The sequence below is a fragment of the Protobothrops mucrosquamatus genome, unplaced genomic scaffold (assembly GCF_001527695.2).
Source record: "Protobothrops mucrosquamatus isolate PMUCROS unplaced genomic scaffold, P.Mucros_1.0 scaffold1600, whole genome shotgun sequence".
Lineage (NCBI taxonomy): Eukaryota > Metazoa > Chordata > Lepidosauria > Squamata > Viperidae > Protobothrops > Protobothrops mucrosquamatus.
In genome coordinates this window covers 323,133-339,136 of record NW_015387763.1, presented here as the reverse complement: position 1 = coordinate 339,136, position 16,004 = coordinate 323,133, and the positions used below count along the sequence as shown (strand labels likewise).

Genomic DNA, 16,004 nt, shown 5'->3' with positions numbered 1-16,004 from the left:
TTTAGTTTGGCGCTCCCATTTCCCCAGTTTTGGCCATTTGGAGATATTTTGATTTTCTTTTTATTTTGAGCAAGTCAAAGAAACGTGAGATTGAAACAAGATCTGGCATCGATTTACGGAAGTTGGATGTTAAGGCTTCAATAAATGTTGACACAATACTCACATCCGTGCAGCTTTCAAATGGCGTGGAAAATATTTCATTCACGCCCTCCCTCCCCTTTGTTTGATTGTCTCCCCAGCCTGCCAAATGTTTAGTATCAGGGGTAGTCAACCTTGGCTCTTTTATGACTCGTGGACTTCAACTCCTAGAATTCCTGAGCCAGCCATGCTGAGGGGAAAGGGGGAGGTTTCCATGCTGAGCCCTGCTGGCTCAGGAATTCTAGGAGTTGAAGTCCACGAGTCATAAAAGAGCCAAGGTTGACTACCCCTGGTTTAGATTGTGTGTCTCTGTTCTGCAGTCTACCTGGCCTCTCAGTACAGTGGAGGCTCGTGGTAGAAATTCAAGCTTCATTTCAAGGCTGAAGGCCCATTTGTCGCAAGTATCACAGTAATCCATCTAGGTGTCCTACTGAGACAGTTTCACCTCTTATCTCCAGTCAGCTACGTAAGTCTTTCGTTCAGGGCCTTTGGATGAGAAGCATCAGAAGGCGCCCGCTGCTGAATTCCAAGCTGCATCTTATGCTAAAAGGAAGAAAATCTTTTGAATTTTTTCTCCCTGGACTTTGGTTTCAGCTCTTTCCCATCAGTTAAAGTTGCAAACTTCTGGCTTCCAGCCCAGACAAAGCTTTGAGAAGTTAAATGTATACAAAAATCAAATACAGATAGGCTGCTTATTTTGTCCATTGTTATGTTTGAATAAAAGGTAATGTTTGGGTCAGTTAAATGGGTAACGATGTATTTTTGGTGACCAGGGGATTTTAACTCTTTTTCTCTTTTTTTTTTACCTTGTTCCCCCTATATTGACGATGTTACCCGCTCACCTCAATTGCCAGAACAATATGGCCGACTTAGTTTTCAGTTCCTGCCCATTCCTCACAGTACAGGTGGTCCTTGACTTACGGCAGTTCATTTAGTGACTGTTTGAAGTTACCACAGCACTGAAAAAAAGGGACTTAGGATTGTTTTTCACAGGTGTGACCGCTGCAGCGTCCTCATGGTCACGTGGATCAAAATTCATATGCTTGGCACCTGGTTCATATTTATGGCAGTTTGGGGGTCCCGGCGTCATGGGATCCCCTTTTGGGACCTCCTGACAAGAAAAGTCAATGGGGAAAGCAGATTCACTTAACAGCCGTGCTACTAACTTAACAACTTCAGTGATCCACTTAACAACTGTAGCAAGAAAGGTCATAAAACGGAGCAAAATTCAGTTAACAACTGTCTTGTTTAGCGACAGATATTTTGGACTCAATTGTGGTTCAAGGACCACCTGTGATGGCAGTTAGAAACGCCTAAGCTAGGTGTTCATACATTGTTCCCCCAACACAGGTCCCTTCAAACTTGGCCCTTTTATGACTTATGGACTTCAACTCTCAGAATTCCTCAGCCAGCATTGCTGGCTGAGGAATTCTGGGAGCTGAAGTCCATAAGTCATAAAAGGGCCAAGTTTGAAGACTGCTGCCCCAACAGAATGGGGTTTTAAAAACATATGAGAAAGAGGAGTGTAAGACTGAAGACAGAGAGAGCCATATGTTCAAACGCAACACAAGGCCCACACAGGAGGAGGACTTTTTGCAAGAAAGAGGAGGTCTGTCTTGCAAAAGAGAGCTCAGATTGAGTAAAATCTCTTCCCTCTAATAGCTTCCTCCGGGTTCCAGCACAAGGAACCCAATCCTTGTGGAGGATTGGATGGAGGTCATTTCGCTTTAAGAAAAAACAGAATCTTAGCATCTGGGATGGCAGTTAATGGAAGTGGGAGCCTAAACCAATGCAATTAATTTAGGTTCATTTCACTGCTGGCAAAAGCGAACAATTACACGAATTTTTCCTGTCTCTCTCTCAATCTAGAACTCTTTTGGTAAGGTATAAAATCATCCAGACCTTGGATCTAGACCCTGGTTTCCAATAGGGACCTGAGAAAGCGTCCATTCAATTCAACACAGTCTAAACTCCTGGCGTGAATTTCATCCACCTTAGGTGTTAAAGATGTTTGGGTATCTTTGGGCCAGCCCCCCCTCTCCCCCCCTTCTCTCCCTCTCTCCCCAATTTACCTCACAGGATTGTTGTGGGAAAAACAGGAGGAGGAAGGAATATTAGGTATGTTCAGGCCTTGACTTATTGATAAAAAAAATGAAAGGCGGGATAAAAAAGGTTTTTTTAAGGATCTAGTGCAGGGGAGGGGGGCAAACTGCCGGCCTGTGGGCCAGTTGCATCACAATGAAACCATGCCGGCAATGGGGAAAAAGCTCCGATATGTTGCGCGACATCATGTGACGTCACGAGTTTGACATGTCTGATCTAATGTTTACCATAACAGACAAGAATTGTAAAGCTCTCTCAGTTAACGCAGGTGGCTACTCTAATAGGAAAAAGACATTGTTCCAAGTTATATCAGGTCATTTAAGCACAAGGGGACTTAGCAGGCCAGAATATAATGTTTGTCAGTTTGGTGTAGTTGTTAAGGAGGCTAGGAATCAGGAGATTCTGAGTTCCAGTCCTGCTTTAGACACAAAGCCGATTACTTTCGCTCAGCCCTAGCCAGGATACAATGGCCATCCACCTCTGAAATCTGGCCAAGAAAACTGCAGGGACTGATGCAAGGAGTTGTCAGGAGGCAACCTGACTTGAAAGCACACACACATACCAAACCTTAGAGAGGCATAATGTAAAAAAGATGTTGAGATTCTAGAAAGAGTACAGAGAAGAGCAACAAAGATGATCAGGGGACTGGAGGCCAAAGCATATAAGGAAAGGCTGCTGGAATTGGGTATGTCTAGTTTAACGAAGAGAAGGAAGACGGGGGACATGATAGCAGTGTCCCAATATCTCAGGGGCTGCCCCAAAGAAGAGGGAGTCAAGCTATTTTCCAAGGCGCCTGAAGGCAGGACAAGAAGCAACGGGTGGAAACTGATCAAGGAGAGAAGCAACCTAGAACTAAGGAGAAACTCCCTGACAGCTAGAACAATTAACCAGTGGAACAACTTGCCTCCAGAAGCTGTGAATGCTCCAACACTGGAGGTTTTTAAGAAGAGACTGTACAGTCATTTGTCCAAAATGGTATAGGGTTTCCTGCCTGAGCAGGGGGTTGGACTAGATGACCTCCAAGGTCCCTTCCAACTTTATTATTATTATTATAACCAAGAGACTTCATTTCTCAAACTTCATACAAAACATATTTGCTTTGAGGTGAGAGACAAGGACAGTAATGCTTGCATTGTAGGACTCACGGATAGTGTGAAGATTGAAGTGTCAACGCTGCAAATACTGTATATTGTACCTAACTTTGTTTAGAAGCACAGATATCCATTTCAAGCCATAGCTGTGTAACATCACTTGGCCCTGGCAAATATCCATCATCGGACTGGCTCCATTTCACATTCCTCCTCAAGAGGAAGACAATTTCAGTACTTATTTGGTTGTTTGGAGCTGAAGGCCATCCTGCTTCAAATCTGTTACATGGTTTCTCGTGGTTCCCCAGTTCTGCAGATCTGCTGAAGTTTTTCAGACAATGCCTCAGTACAAAGGCACATTTCCCTGAGCACCTGCAGTTGGTTCTCCAATTTTTATTTTTATTTTTTTGCCCACTGTACCCTGATGTTGCAAACCAATCTCCTTCGGATAATGCAGAGTTTGCATTACATTTTTAAGAGCATTTCCCTTGTTTTTGCAGTTTGCCTTTATTGAGGCATTCATGGGGGGGGGAGGGGAGTATGTCAAGTAAAGAAGATGGCCAGAATCATCTGATTGAAGCTTCATCCCATTTCTATCATTTACCACCCCCTGGGAAAAGAAAGGAAAGAAGGAAAGAAAGAGAAAGAAAGAAAGAAAGAAAGAAAGAAAGAAAGAAAGAAAGAAAGAAAGAAAGAAAGAAAGAAAGCAATAGCACTTAGACTTATATACTGCTTCACAGTGCTTTACAGCCCTCTCTAAGCGGCTTACAGAGTCAGCCTATTTGTCCCCAGCAATCTGGGTCCTCATTTTACCGACCTCGGAAGGATGGAAGACTGAATCAACCTTGAGCCAGTCAGGATCGAACTGCTGGCAGTGGGCAGAATTAGCCTGCAATACTGCATTCTAACCACTGTGCCACCAAGAAAAAAAGAAAGAAGAAAAAAAGAAAAAGAAAGAAAGAAAGAAAGAAAGAAAGAAAGAAAGAAAGAAAGAAAGAGGGAGGGAGGGGGGGGGAGGAAGGAAGGAAGGAAGGACAGGGCTTCTCTCTTTTGTTCACATCTTCTCTGCCTCTCCCACATTTGAATAAAAGCTAGCTGTTTTGCTTTGAAAACGAGAAGTTAGATAGAGGTACCCCTTGGCTTCCAACCATTTGTTTAGTGACCATTTAAAGTTATAACGGCACTGAAAAAAAGTGACTTACGGCTAGTCCTCGCACTTACCCCCACTGCAGCATCCCCGTAATCATGTGCTCGCAATTCAGGCGCTTTGCAACAGGCATGTATTTATGACGGTTCCAGCATCCCAGGGTCGTGTGATTGCAACAGGCATGTATTTATGACAGTTCCAGCATCCCGGGGTCGTGTGATTGTGAACTTCCCAACTGGCTTTCAGCAAACAAAATCAACAAGGGAAGATGGATTCAGTTAATGATTGCCGCGATTTGTTCAGCACCCATGACAAAACAGGGTCCTAAAATCAGGCATGACTTGCTCAACATTCTTCTTGTTTAGCAGTGCAAATTCTGGCTCCAAATGCAGACACAGAATGAATTTCTCCCTCAGGTCCATGATAAATTACCGGGTTATTCAAGAGTTCCTGTAGTAACTCCTTCACCTTTTTTTTTTCCTTTGCTCTTCAAGATTCCTTTCCTTTGGAGAGTTTACCACAAGGCAGAAAAGGTTTCTGGACGAATACACGCGTGTGTGGAATCACCCAAACCATGCAATTTCTGCTGCAAATCTTCTTGTTGTTTGAATTTCTAAAGACAGGTAAGGGAGCATCAGAGGAGCAGGGGAGATTTGTTGCACTGAAGAGAGGTGGGTGGGAGGCCTCGTTTTAGAAGAGAGAAGAAAATGGGATACTTAAAAGAATGGGCAAGGGGGGGGGGTTGCCATTGAAAATCACCTGTAGGAGGTCACATATCAATAGTAGATGTAATAATAATAATAATAATAATAATAATAATAATAATAATAATAATAATAATAATAATAATAATAGTGACAAGGTAGCAACAATGGTGCACTGGAAGATCTGCAAGAAATATCATTTGCCTGTAAGCAAGAACTGGTGGGATCATAAAATAGAGAAAGTCATAGAAAACGATAAAGTTAAACTGCTCTGGGACTTCAGAATTCAAACAGACAAGCACCTGCAACATAACACCCCAGACTTAACAATTGTTGATAAGAAAGACAAAAAAGTCTGGAGAGTGGACGCGGCAGTGCCTGGAGACAGCAGAATAGACGAGAAAGAACTGGAGAAGATAACAAAATACAAAGACCTACAAATAGAAATAGAAAGACTGTGGCAATAGCAAGCAAGGGTAGTACCAATAGTAAGAGGTGCCTTGGGTGCAATCCCAAAACAACTGGAGCTCCATTTGAACACCATTGGCATTGACAAATTCACTATTAGTCAATTGCAAAAGGCGGCCTTTCTGGGAACTGCTTCCATCCTGCGACGATATCTGTAATACCATCTGCCTATCCCAGGTCCTTGGTAAGGACTCGATAGGTAGACAAAAATGCCAAATCCAGTCTGAACATCTGGCTGACTGTGCTATGATTAATAATAATAATAATAATAATAATAATAATAATAATAATAATAATAATAATAATAATAATAATAATAATAATAAAAAGTTGGAAGGGACCTTGGAGGTCATCTAGTCCAGGGCTTTTCAACCTTTTCACCCGTTGTACCACTTTTAGGATATGGCAACATCCAAGTACCACCAGTCGCCTAGCAAGGTGTCAAAAACTTGATAACCCCCCCCCAAAAAAGGAAAAAAGTGATAAAATACAGGTAGTCCTCGACTTACAACAGTTTGCTTAGTGACTGTTTGAAGTTACAATGTCACTGAAAAAAGTGCCCCCCCCAAGCCACAGCCGAGCAAGACACCTTCCTGCCCAGCTGGCCGCGCTCTTCCTCCTGTTTGAGGTTTTCATTGTTGTGAGCATTTCTGTTGAGGATTGGCAGTGGGGGTGGGGTGGGGGGTGTTTGCTTTTTATCCCCCCCGTCTGCTGGGTGGTTGCAGCAGGTTTTGGTCACTTCACATGACCCTGGGACACTGTGACCATCATAAATATGAATCAGTTGCCAAGCATCTGAATGTAAATCACAAGACCCTGGAGATGCTGCAACATTCCAGCTGATCGGCGCTTCTTCTGGGCTCAGCAGAAGTGCCAGGATCAGCGCCGAGCTCCAGCTGGAGCCTGGCGCTGATCCTGGCGCTTCCGCTGAGCCCTGACAGCCCTGCAGCTCCAGCCATCTCTTGCTCAGGCTTATGCGGTGCTGCCACCGGTTCAGTTCATTCCCCTCCACCGCTACCACTTTTCTAGGATGGTTGCGTACCACCTGCCAGGTGCCAATGTACCACAGGTGGTACCTGTACCACTGGTTGAAAAGCCCTGATCTAGTCCAACCCCCAGCTCAGGCAGGAAACCCTATACCAGTCCAGACAAATGGCTGTCCAGTCTCTTCTTAAAAGCTTCCAGTGTTGGAGCATTCACAACTTCTGAAGGCAAATCGTTCCACAGATTAATTGTTCTCACTGTCAGGAAATTTCTCCTTAGTTCTAGGTTGCTTCTTTCCTTGGTTAGTTTCCATCTGTTGCTTCTTGTCCTGCCTTCTGCTGCTTTGGAGAATAGCTTCACTCCCTCTTCTTTGGGGCAGCCCCTGAGATATTGGAAGACCGAAATTTCATGTCACCCCTGGTCCTTCTCCTCATGTTGCTCAAGAGAATTGTGGATAGGAGCAGGGTAAAAATGCAGAGGACCCTTCTATGTTTTTTAAAGATCTTTATTGTCCTGTCCTTGCAATGGGCTATGACTCAAGGCTGGGCAAGTATGGCTCTTTTATGACTTGTGGACTTCAACTCCCAGAATTCCTGAGCCAGCCACAAGTCATAAAAGAGCCAAGATTCCCTACCTCTAATCTAGACAGCGCAATCTTTCCCAAATAATGAAGTTACAGGTTTGCTATAATCCCCTGACAATACCTCCAAAGGAAATACTTAAGGAATTCAAGAGGGGTGGTGCAATTATACAGGTTCTATTATGGTTCCGGCTAATGAAACACTTCAAAGAACTTCCAGGCATTGATCCTCCACAGGATTGTCCTTCACCATGCTGTACAGGTTCTCAGAAACCTCTCTCTCTCTTTCTCTCTCTCTCTCTCTCTCTCCTCAGTTTCCACTCTGGAGTGTGAGGTGTGTTCTGACATTGGCACCAACTGTACGGGCAATCTGAAGACCTGTCAGCATGAACAAGACACCTGTGTCGTCATTTTAATTCATAACACTCTCGGTGAGTGACAAATCCACTCCGCATCTAGACTCTGTTTAAGCCAGTAGTTTAGGCTAGATGACATAGCATCATGACATGGACACAACTAATCCTAGCCTACCTTGCATACGTTTGGCTGAGTGATATTTCTGGAGCGTGGGTTGGCAAAGAAATGATGGTAATGTCATGGTTCCGATAGATGAAACCCATTAAAGAACTTCAAGGCAAAGGCCTCTGATCTGAAGGATGTCCTAGCATGGCCTCTTTGAGATCATTGCCAATCTTGGCAGCTTTAAGATGCGTGGACTTCAACTCCACAATTCTCCATCCAGTGAATTAAAGTGTATTCTCAGGGAAGGCAAAAAAGGGTATCCAATGTGCCATGCTCAATTGATTGGACATAGTCCAGTGAATGCAACAAAAATAGCTTATTTGAAATATCTATCATCTATCTGTTTGTTTGTCTATCTGTCTGTCTGTCTGTCTGTCTGTCTATCTCTCATCTCTCTCTCTCTCTCTCTCTCTCTCTCTCTCTCTCTCTCTCTCTCATATCTCTCTCATATCTCTATCTATCTATCATCTATCATATCTCTCTCTCTCTCTCTCTATCATATCTCTATCTATCTATCTATCATCGTCTGTCTGTCTGTCTGTCTGTCTGTCTGTCTGTCTGTCTGTCTGTCTGTCTATCTATCTATCTTTGTCTGTCTGTCTGTCTGTCTGTCTGTCTGTCTGTCTGTCTATCTATCTATCTATCTATCTATCTATCTATCTATCTATCTATCTATCTATCTATCTATCTATCTATCTATCTATCTATCTATCTATCTATCATATCTCTCTCCATCCATCCCAGAGGCAATCATGTCTGCAGGATTATAATAGATTTTGGAAACAGCTACCAACTCTTGGTGCTCTCCCAGGTCTCTGGTAGATTAAAACTGCTGATGATCATCTTCAATTATGGATTCTCTTCTCTGCAACACATTCTCCATGCTGTCCCAGTAGATGCCAGGAAATTGTAGTCACTTTTCAGCCAAACTCCAAGGTCAAGAGTACCCCCTCTCCTGCTTAAATTATGGGATGCAGCTGCTGGCTAGTCTAGTCCCTTAGGACATGCCTTCCTCTTTGTTTCCATCATAGGGGGCAAAGCGATGCAGACAGTGGCCAAGGGCTGTGAATCCAGTGTGGTCTGCGATGATTCAAAAACCCACTTGAATATGGGGAATGGGAAAATCCTTCAAGGAAGTTTGGTTTGTTGTACTGCAAAAGCTTGTAAAACAGCCATCCCTACACGTAAGTGCATATGTTTTCTTGACATCCCTCTCAATATTTGCTTTTTCCTTTTTAATGTACAAGCCAATCAATCACCAGCATTACCCCCCCCCCCCACCACCAGTGCTTTACAGAACTAAACTTAACCAATGAATGAAAAATGAATTCCTCCTTAGAACCTGGTAGAAAAACATCAGTCTGCCCCAGAGGGGAAGAAAAGTTTGGGGAATCTGGAAGACAGCCACATCTGTCCATCCCAGGTCCATGCCAGTTTAAACATCTGGCTGACTGTGCAATGAACTATAATAATAATCCAGGCTAAGCATCTGACCAACCATGCAACCAGACATACATGGGAGATTTACAAAGGTTAAAACATTTTGGGGGGAAAAAGAACAATACAGCTTCTCCCCCCCCCCAAATAAATTAGCATAAGATAAAAGAACAATGATGGCAAAGGAAATAACCCTGGGGGGAGGGGAGAGAGAACCAAAAGGTAGTAAGAGGCTACCCTTTCCAAAAGCCTGGCCCAGTCCAGGGGTAGGCAACCTTGGCTCTTTTATGACTCGTGGACTTCAACTCCCAGAATTCCTGAGCCAGCATGGCTCAGCTTGGAAACCTCTCCCTTTCCCCTCAGCATGGCTGGCTCAGGAATTCTGGGAGTTGAAGTCCACGAGTCATAAAAGAGCCAAGGTTGCCTACCCCTGGCCTAGGCCTGTATTTTTCAACCTTGGCCACTCGGAGATGGATGGACTTCAACTCCCAGAATTCCTGAGCCAGCCTGGCTCAGCTTGTAAACCTCTCCCTTTCCCCTCAGCATGGCTGGCTCAAGAATTCTGGGAGTTGAAGTCCACGAGTCATAAAGCGGCCTAGGCCTAGGGCAGGGGTAAGGCAACCTTGGCTCTTTTATGACTCATGGACTTCAACTCCCAGAATTCCCGAGCCAGCATGGCTCAGTATGGAAACCTCTCCCTTTCCCCTCAGCATGGCTGGCTCGGGAATTCTGGGAGTTGAAGTCCACCAGTCATAAAAGAGCCAAGGTTGCCTACCCCTGCCCCAGTCACTTATTTAGATCTCCCTCCCACTCTTGACTGTTAAGCTGTCTGGGAATCTTCTCACCCTCCCCGCTTCTGTTTTCAGTACCACCAGCACAGACTACAGCCAATGGACGGCGATGCCCTGCCTGCTTTTCTGAGACGGGCTCATGCGAGAAAGAATTGACGAATTGTACTGGAAATGAATATTACTGCTTCCACCTGTTTACACGTTCCTATGGAAGTGAGTCCCGTTTCCCGTGCAAAGGGGCCCGTGAGCATCATTTGATGGCTGGCATCAAGCACGGGAAATCAGAGTCCCAGTCAGTTCAAATGAATATATACCTGGGTTGATTGCAAGCTTAAGCTCTCTACAAGAATCTGAACTACTAAGCGTCAAAGCAAGTTGGCGGTAGATAAAGAGTCGATGGAATTCAAGGAGGGCTGGAGTTAGATCTTTGTGGGCACAAAGGGACTTGAGATTGATGAAGTGTTTGACCCCTCCCTTAGGCTCAGTCTGGTCATCCCCTATATCTGGATTGTGTCTAACCTGAGGTAGCTACTGGATTAGGAACAGTGGTGGGATTCAGCTGGTTCGCACTGGTTCAGCAGAACCGATAGCTAAATTTTGCTGTATTTGGAGAACGGGCTGGCTCCCAGAAGTCCAGTCTAGGCCTCAGAGGCCTGGAAGAGGCCTCCCAGGCCTAGAATGGCCTGCCAGAAGTGCGTGGCGGGGGTGGGGGGATGGATGGATGGATGGATGGATGGATGGATGGATGGATGGATAGATAGATAGATAGATAGATAGATAGATAGATAGATAGATAGATAGATAGATAGATAGATAGATAGATAGATAGATAGATAGATAGATAGATAGATAACTTGTTCATAATCTGCCATAGGAAATTATCTGAAAACGCCATCTTCCATACAATTAGAGCAGAAGTGGGCAACAATACCAACTTTAACCAGCCATACTGGCTGAGAAATTCTGGGAGTTGAAGTCCACAGGTCATAAAGTTGACATAGTTGCCCATCCCTGCATAAGAGGAAGATTGCTATTAAATTTGGGTCCTTATTGTATTTGATGTACGGATCGTAGTGACTGGGTTGACCTCATATCACCCCTAGTTTTGGGGGGTTTTTTTAGGAATGCAGATGGTAAGCTAATAAAATGTTATTGAGGCCACGCTCACTTCGCCCACTTCCATCTCTCTCTGGTTCTGTTGATTAATTTTGACCTAATGGAGAGAAACGGGTTGAAGACCAACTAGGGGCGCAGGTGATTCCATCAGATTGCTTATTTTCTCTTCCATGTCCAGATGGAGAGCTCTGGGACTCGGTCATGGAAGGCTGCACCACCGAGGCAACGTGCCACGCCATCAGTGATGGGCACCTGGCCATCCTGAACCGTCGTAACACCGTGGTTATAACTTCCAGATGTTCAAAAGCTACTTCAAAGGGGGTTTACTCTTGGGAATTCCATCCCCTGAATTTTGCCGGGTTCCTGTTTCTGAGGGTCTTCCTCTAAAAGACATTTGCTATGGGGCTGCCTCAGCTTTGCCACAGAAGGATTGACTTATTTAGGCTTCCTTCTTGTCCTACAGTGCCTCAAGGGGCAATGAACTTCCCTCTTTGCATTGTGTCTCTGCTTTTTTTGGTAAAAATAAACGATATGTTTAAGCAAACAGGTACTGTGCATTCGGATTTTAATCGACTCTGAGGAAAATTAGAGAATGCCGAGATTCTTGACCTCGATCCGTTGAGATCTGGATATGACTTCAAAAGGAACTAGGAATGGGACATTCCTCCACATTTTTTCCTCAAACAGAGGCAAAGAGGTGCTTTGAAGCACTCACACGAGAACATCCAGACCCTGTCCGTGATTCTCTACTCCACCCCGGAATTGTGCTGCAGCTGAGAGACCAGTCATGGAATCCTGAAAAAAAACAACAACCAGGGGCTTTAAGACCTTTACATGTCCAATGGGGGCGCTACGTGGAATTTTAGATTTTGTTATTAGCATTTTCATGAAGGCGATATTAGCATTTTAGTGTGGCATCCATGCCTCCTTTTTTTTGACTCAATATTTCTGTTGTTGTTGTTAGTTGCGAAGTCATGTCCGACCCATTGCGACCACATGGACAACATTCCTCCAGGCCTTCCTGTCCTCTGCCATCTTCTGGAGTCATTTTAAGCTCATGCCTACTGCTTCAGTGACTCCATCTAGCCACCTCCTTCTCTGTCATCCCCTTCTTCTCTTGCCCTCAATCTTTCCCAGCATTAGGCTCTTCTCCATTGAGGGCAATAGGAGAAGGGGACGACAGAGAAGGAGGTGGATGGATGGAGTCCTTCCTTCTCATTAGGTGGCCAAGGTACTTGAGTTTCAACTTCAGGATCTGGCCTTCCAAAGAGCAGTCAGGGTTAATCTCCTCTAGGACTGATCGGTTTGATCGCCTTGCAGTCCAGGGGACTCGCAGGAGTCTTCTCCAGCACCAGAGCTCAAAGGCCTCCATTCTTTGGCGCTCAGCCTTTCTTATGGTCCAACTTTCACAGCCATACATTGCAACTGGGAAAACCACAGCCTTGACTATGCGTACTTTTGTTGACAGGATGATGTCTCTGCTTTTTAGTATGCTGTCTAGATTTGCCATAGCTTTCCTCCCCAGGAGCAAGCGTCTTTTAATTTCTTGGCTGCAGTCCCTATCTGCGGTGATCTTGGAGCCAGGAAGATAAAATCTGTCACTTCCTCCATTTCTTCCCCATCTATTTGCCAGGAATTCAGAGGGCCGGATGCCATGATTTTGGTTTTCTTAATGTTGAGTTTCAAGCCAACTTTTGCACTCTCCTTCTTCAACCGCATCAAGAGGCTCTTTAGTTCTTCTTCACTTTCTGCCATTAGAGTGGTATCATCTGCATATCTTAGGTTGTTGACATTTCTCCTGGCAATCTTAATTCCAACCTTTAATTCACCTAGCCATACAAACCAATATCTCTAATCAAACAGCCTCTACTTTAGAGGTTTAGGAAAGCATGTGTTTCCTTTGAGCCAAAGGAAATGAGCCACTTCCTTGCTGTGATGTACAAAATTAGCCCTTTCATGTATCCAGCGCTGCAAGTATTAAAGAAACAAATCCTTGTAGAAAAGGAAGAGACCCAGGACATTTTAAGGGTGTCTATCTTTTCTCGCTTCTAAGGAACGCCTTTTCATTGCAATCTGACACATCCCACATACTGAATGTATGTATTCTTTGTTCTGTACCTTATGCAGGCAGTCCTCGATTTACAAAAGTTCATTTAGTGACCCCTCAAATTTATGGCGCTTTAAAATGTGACTTAGGAACATTTCTCACACTTATAATCCTTGCTGCATCCCCAAGGTCAGACGGTCAAAATTCAGAAGCTTGACAACTGACATGTAGTTATGATGGCTGCAATGTCCCTGGGTCATCTGATCACCTTTGGCGACCTTGCCACAAGCAAAGTCAATGGGGAAGCCTGATTCACTTCACTTAAGAGGTTCCAGAAGGTGGGAACCATGACAGAAAAGGCTCTCTTTCTGGGTCCCACCAGCTGGCAGGGTTTAGTAGGCAGAGTCTAGACGAGCATGCATCTCTGGCTGGATCTGATGGGTTTAGAGGCGGTCCCTGAAACAACCAGCTCCATGCCATGATGGGTTTGTAGGCAACTACCTGCACTTAAATGAACTGACATTTTATCGTGAATTATTTTAACTTTTATTATTAAAGTGGAACATTTGACAGAGTTGGCTATGGTTGACTGGGCCTACAATCATAATCAAAATCAATGAACCAATTAATGAATCAATCAATTCACTCCTCCTCAAATCTTCTCTCTCCCTCTGTCTGTCTGTCTGTCTCTCTATATCTATCTATCTATCTATCTATCTATCTATCTATCTATCTATCTATCTATCTATCTATCTATCTATCTATCTATCTATCTATCTATCTATCTATCCATCCATCCATCCATCCATCCATCCATCCATCCATCCATCCATCCATCCATCCATCCATCCATCCATCCATCCATCTATCTATCTATCTATCTATCTATCTATCTATCTATCTATCTATCTATCTATCTATCTATCTATCTATCTATCTATCTATCTATCTATCTATCTATCTATCTATCTATCTCACTCATCTGTCTGTTGATCTATCTGTCTGTCGTCTGTCCATACGTCCATCTATCCACCCACCCACCTACCCACCCACCCACCCACCCACCTACCTACCTACCTACCTACCTACCTACCTACCTACCTACCTACCTATCTCTCACATCCATCTACTTACCTACCTACCTATCTATTATCTCTCACTCTCTTTTTCTTTCTCTCTCATCTCCACTCACCTACCTCTCTCACTCTCTTTCTCACCCCCCCCAGACTTACAAATCTGTAGGCTACTTAAAAATAAAAGTACGGTCCCTTTAAGTGCAATGGAACCTGACAGATGACAGTTACATCAGTTTAACACACCAAAAGCCCTGTGCTGAGAGGACTGAACAAGGAGAGATGCCGAAAACCATCTGTTAATAATGGTTAGATATGTTACTTGATATCAGGCTGTTCTTCCCAAACAAAATTCTCCTCCAGCTAAAAGTAGCCAGCCAGCCAAATTATTATTTATTTTTCAATTTTAAATAATTATACAGGTAATATGTGATTAGATTCACAATCTAAGACTGATAATTCAAGTCCTAACCAAGGACCTAAGAATTATTAAGGTAGTTTCTTAGAACAGGGCTTTACAACCAGTGATACGGGTACCACCTGTGGTACATTGGCACCTGGCAGGTGGTACGCGAGCATCCTAGAAAAGTGGTAGCGGGGGAGGGGAATGAGCTGAACCGGTGGCAGTACCACACAAGCCTGAGCGAGAGACGGCTGGAGCTGCAGGGCTGTCAAGGCTCAGCGGAAGCACCAGGATCAGCGCCAGGATCCAGCTGGAGCTCGGTGCTGATCCTGGCGCTTCTGCTGAGCCCAGAAGAAGCACCGGTCAGCTGGAATGTTGCAGCATCTCCAGGGTCTTGTGATTTACATTCAGATGCTTGGCAACTGATTCATATTTATGACGGTCACAGTGTCCCAGGGTCATGTGAAGCGACCAAAACCTGCTGCAACCACCCAGCAGATGGGGGGAATAAAAACCAAACACTCCCCACCCCACCCCCGCTGCCAATCCTCAACAGATATGCTCACAACAATGAAAACCTCGGACAGGAGGAAGAGTGCGGCCGGCTGGGCAGGCAGGTGTCTTGCTCGGTTGTAGCTTGGGGGGCACTTTTTTCAGTGCCCTTGTAACTTTGAACAGTCACTAAGCGAACTGTTGTAAGTCGAGGACTACCTGTACTTTATCACTTTTTCCTTTTTTTTTTTTTGGGTCAAGTTTTTGACATCTTGCTAGGCGACTGGTGGTACTCGGATATTGCCATATCCTAAAAGTGGTGCAATGGGTGAAAAGGTTGAAAAGCCTTGTCTTAGAATATAGTCAGTTCTGAGCAGGGTATATTTTTGTAAAATTAGGGTGTTCAGATCTGATCCATTCAAAATATCCAAATATCAGGAGAGTGTTTTAGGTATGGACTCCAATCACAACTGGTGTAAAAATGGGATTTCCCCCCCCTATAAGTATTCAACTTAAATAGTTCTGGTATTTCATAGTGTTTTGAAATTGCTTTTCTTCAATCCTAGAATCATCTGGCATAGAAACATCAAGAAACTGAACTATTCATTGACCATTACAACAGGTATGTTATGAACGTGATGCCTGAAGTCCCATAAGATCTTAACCTGCTCATTTTCCAAAACCTTCTTAATTAGATGGTGCCAATATTTCTTGCAACACCCAAATCCAAACCTTTGGCAACATTTCCAATGAATAATTTTGACATCTTGGTTATGATGTGGATTCTTGTCCGTTGGTGAAATGTTGTTGTAGTCACTAATCAAATGATCAATTGTCTCATCTTTTTCACCGCAGAGGTGAAATTACTGTTGCTTGTTACATGTTGAATTTTGGCTTTGCACTCCATTGAC

At 44.1% G+C, this 16,004-nt stretch overlaps 1 protein-coding gene across 1 annotated transcript in view; it reads left to right on the top strand.

The window, feature by feature from the left end:
- LOC107293381 (phospholipase A2 inhibitor and Ly6/PLAUR domain-containing protein) overlaps nt 1-181 on the top strand; it is a gene marked incomplete in the record, with an annotated part of 6,071 nt that extends 5,890 nt beyond the window's left edge. Inside the window, 1 exon segment of the mRNA XM_029285395.1 lies at nt 1-181.
- Between the last annotated feature and the right edge of the window lie 15,823 nt (nt 182-16,004).